We start from the raw sequence: 5,241 nt of genomic DNA, 5'->3' as shown, positions 1-5,241 counted from the left end.
GAAATACGATTTTTACAAATTTAAGGGTGGGGGGTAAATTTTAACAAAAACCGAAATTGTATAAATTGCATATAAGCATACATTAAAAATTTGGAGACTCTAGCAATAAAGGTGCTGAAGATATAATTTTATAACTGGTTTTCGATAAGGTTTTTTATCGATAAAAAAAGATCGGGATGAGTTATCGAATTTTAATGATAAACTTGATATGCGCGCTGTAATTACGGACATTCTAAAAAAAATTTGAAGTCTCTAGCTCTTATATCTTCTGAAATCGACGCGTTCATACATACGGACAGACGGACAGACAGACGGACAGACGGACAGGGCCAAATCAACTCAGCTCGTCACCCTGATCAAGAATATATATACTTTGTGGGGTCTGCCACGCCTCCTTCTCCCTGTTACATACATTTCAACAAAACCATTATACCCTGATTTCCCATTGAAAATGGGTTCAGGGTATAAAAATGAATTCAGTAATTATTGCAACATATGATGGAAAATGAGAAAAAGCATGGCGATTCAAAATTTTGATGTTTTTTTACCAGAAAATTATTCGGCAACAAACTGGTAAGTATTGCAATAGAGAACAAGTAAGAAAGCTCTAGTCGAGACTGCTCGACTACGACATCCCCTGAACCCTTGGAGCAATAGATATTTCAATAATTTTTCGCGTCTTTCAGCTTACATAAGAAACACGACACGAACTGCGAACTGCGACACACACACACACACATGCATGCACACACAAACGCATACACACACACACATACACACGCATATACTCACATACGCACGTACGCACACACAGGCATACATACACACGCACGCATACAGACACAAACGCATACACACACTCACATACACACGCACATACACATACACAAACACATACACACACATACACAAACACATACACACATAAGCACCCACGCATAAACACGCATGGGCTGCAGTGTGCGCTTACTATGAGAATTTAATTGTTTAATAACTTTTTTTATGGACGTATGATCTTCATGAAACTTTTAGATTATGATTATAACATGAATATGCATGTAATTGCCAAAGCACAAGTCTCTAGTATTTGAAATACGCTTTTTACAAAAGTGAGGGTGAGGGGGTGAATTTTGAGGTGGGGGTGCATTTTAACAAAAACCGAAATTGTATAAATTGCATATAAGCATACATTAAAAATTTGGAGACTCTAGCAGTAAAGGTGTAGAAGATATAATTTTATAACTGGGTTTCGATAAGGTTTTTTTATCGATAAAAAACATCGGTGTGAGTTATCGATTTTTAATGATAAACTTGATATGCGCGCTGTAATTACGGACATTTTAAAAGAAATTTGAAGTCTCTAGCTCTTATATCTTCTGAAATCGACGCGTTCATACATACGGACAGACGGACAGACGGACAGACGGACGGACGGACAGACGGACAGACGGACAGACAGACGGACAGGGCCAAATCAACTCAGCTCGTCACCCTGATCAAGAATATATATACTTTGTGGGGTCTGCCACGCCTCCTTCTGCCTGTTACATACATTTCAACAAAACCATTATACCCTGATTTCCCATTGAAAATGGGTTCAGGGTATAAAAATGGATTCAGTAATTATTGCAAAATATCATGGAAAATAGGAAAAAGCATGGCGATTCAAAATTTTGATGCATTGTTAACAGAAAATTTTAGATTATTCGGCAATAAACTGGTAAGTATTGCAATAGAGAAAAATGAATTCAATAATTATGGCAAAATATGATGGAAAATAAGAAAAAGCTAAGCGATTCAATATGTTGATGCTTTGATAACATAAAATTTTAGATGATTCGGGAATAAACTGGTAAGTATTGCAATAGAGAAAAATGGATTCAGTAATTATGGCAAAATATGATGGAAAATAAGAAGAAGCTAAGCGATTCAATATGTTGATGCTTTGATAACATAAAATTTTAGATGATTCGGGAATAAACTGGTAAGTATTGCAATAAAGAAAAATGAATTCAGTAATTATTGCAACATATGACGGAAAATGAGAAAAAGCATGGCGATTCAAAATTTTGATGCATTGTTAACAGAAAATTATTCGGCAACAAACTGGTAAGTATTGCAATAGAGAAAAATGGATTCAGTAATTATTGCAAAATATGATGGAAAGTAAGAAAAAGCTAAGCGATTCAATATGTTGATGCTTTGATAACATAAAATTTTAGATGATTCGGGAATAATCTGGTAAGTATTGCAATAGAGAAAAATAGATTCAGTAATTATTGCAAAATATGATGGAAAATAAGATAAAGCTAAGCGATTCAATATGTTGATGCTTTGATAACATAAAATTTTAGATGATTCGGGAATAAACTGGTAAGTATTGCAATAAAGAACAAGTAAGAAAGCTCTAGTCGAGACTGCTCGACTACGAGATCCCCTGAACCCTTGGAGCAATAGATATTTTAATAATTTTTCGCGCCTTTCAGCTTACACAAGAAACACGCACACACACACACACAGGCATACATACACACACACGCATACAGACACACATACACACACACACACGCATACATACACAAGCGAATACACACACACACATACACATACACACACATACACAAACACATACACACACAAGCACCCACGCATAAACGCATGGGCTGAAGTGTGCGCTTACTATGAGAACTTAATTGTTTTTTATGGACGTACGATCTTCATGAAACTTTCAGATTATGATTATAACACAAGTCTCTAGTATTTGAAATACGATTTTTACAAATTTAAGGGTGGGGGGTAAATTTTAACAAAAACCGAAATTGTATAAATTGCATATAAGCATACATTAAAAATTTGGAGACTCTAGCAATAAAGGTGCTGAAGATATAATTTTATAACTGGTTTTCGATAAGGTTTTTTATCGATAAAAAAAGATCGGGATGAGTTATCGAATTTTAATGATAAACTTGATATGCGCGCTGTAATTACGGACATTCTAAAAAAAATTTGAAGTCTCTAGCTCTTATATCTTCTGAAATCGACGCGTTCATACATACGGACAGACGGACAGACAGACGGACAGACGGACAGGGCCAAATCAACTCAGCTCGTCACCCTGATCAAGAATATATATACTTTGTGGGGTCTGCCACGCCTCCTTCTCCCTGTTACATACATTTCAACAAAACCATTATACCCTGATTTCCCATTGAAAATGGGTTCAGGGTATAAAAATGAATTCAGTAATTATTGCAACATATGATGGAAAATGAGAAAAAGCATGGCGATTCAAAATTTTGATGTTTTTTTACCAGAAAATTATTCGGCAACAAACTGGTAAGTATTGCAATAGAGAAAAATGGATTCAGTAATTATTGCAAAATATCATGGAAAATAGGAAAAAGCATGGCGATTCAAAATTTTGATGCATTGTTAACAGAAAATTTTAGATTATTCGGCAATAAACTGGTAAGTATTGCAATAGAGAAAAATGAATTCAATAATTATGGCAAAATATGATGGAAAATAAGAAAAAGCTAAGCGATTCAATATGTTGATGCTTTGATAACATAAAATTTTAGATGATTCGGGAATAAACTGGTAAGTATTGCAATAGAGAAAAATGGATTCAGTAATTATGGCAAAATATGATGGAAAATAAGAAGAAGCTAAGCGATTCAATATGTTGATGCTTTGATAACATAAAATTTTAGATGATTCGGGAATAAACTGGTAAGTATTGCAATAAAGAAAAATGAATTCAGTAATTATTGCAACATATGACGGAAAATGAGAAAAAGCATGGCGATTCAAAATTTTGATGCATTGTTAACAGAAAATTATTCGGCAACAAACTGGTAAGTATTGCAATAGAGAAAAATGGATTCAGTAATTATTGCAAAATATGATGGAAAGTAAGAAAAAGCTAAGCGATTCAATATGTTGATGCTTTGATAACATAAAATTTTAGATGATTCGGGAATAATCTGGTAAGTATTGCAATAGAGAAAAATAGATTCAGTAATTATTGCAAAATATGATGGAAAATAAGATAAAGCTAAGCGATTCAATATGTTGATGCTTTGATAACATAAAATTTTAGATGATTCGGGAATAAACTGGTAAGTATTGCAATAAAGAACAAGTAAGAAAGCTCTAGTCGAGACTGCTCGACTACGAGATCCCCTGAACCCTTGGAGCAATAGATATTTTAATAATTTTTCGCGCCTTTCAGCTTACACAAGAAACACGCACACACACACACACAGGCATACATACACACACACGCATACAGACACACATACACACACACACACGCATACATACACAAGCGAATACACACACACACATACACATACACACACATACACAAACACATACACACACAAGCACCCACGCATAAACGCATGGGCTGAAGTGTGCGCTTACTATGAGAACTTAATTGTTTTTTATGGACGTACGATCTTCATGAAACTTTCAGATTATGATTATAACACAAGTCTCTAGTATTTGAAATACGATTTTTACAAATTTAAGGGTGGGGGGTAAATTTTAACAAAAACCGAAATTGTATAAATTGCATATAAGCATACATTAAAAATTTGGAGACTCTAGCAATAAAGGTGCTGAAGATATAATTTTATAACTGGTTTTCGATAAGGTTTTTTATCGATAAAAAAAGATCGGGATGAGTTATCGAATTTTAATGATAAACTTGATATGCGCGCTGTAATTACGGACATTCTAAAAAAAATTTGAAGTCTCTAGCTCTTATATCTTCTGAAATCGACGCGTTCATACATACGGACAGACGGACAGACAGACGGACAGACGGACAGGGCCAAATCAACTCAGCTCGTCACCCTGATCAAGAATATATATACTTTGTGGGGTCTGCCACGCCTCCTTCTCCCTGTTACATACATTTCAACAAAACCATTATACCCTGATTTCCCATTGAAAATGGGTTCAGGGTATAAAAATGAATTCAGTAATTATTGCAACATATGATGGAAAATGAGAAAAAGCATGGCGATTCAAAATTTTGATGTTTTTTTACCAGAAAATTATTCGGCAACAAACTGGTAAGTATTGCAATAGAGAAAAATGGATTCAGTAATTATTGCAAAATATCATGGCAAATAGGAAAAAGCATGGCGATTCAAACTTTTGATGCATTGTTAACAGAAAATTTTAGATTATTCGGCAATAAACTGGTAAGTATTGCAATAGAGAAAAATG

This window comes from Drosophila arizonae, chromosome 3, assembly GCF_054131065.1.
Source record: "Drosophila arizonae isolate 15081-1271.41 chromosome 3, UAZ_ARI_1.0, whole genome shotgun sequence".
Lineage (NCBI taxonomy): Eukaryota > Metazoa > Arthropoda > Insecta > Diptera > Drosophilidae > Drosophila > Drosophila arizonae.
Note: the sequence above shows the minus strand (reverse complement) of the source record.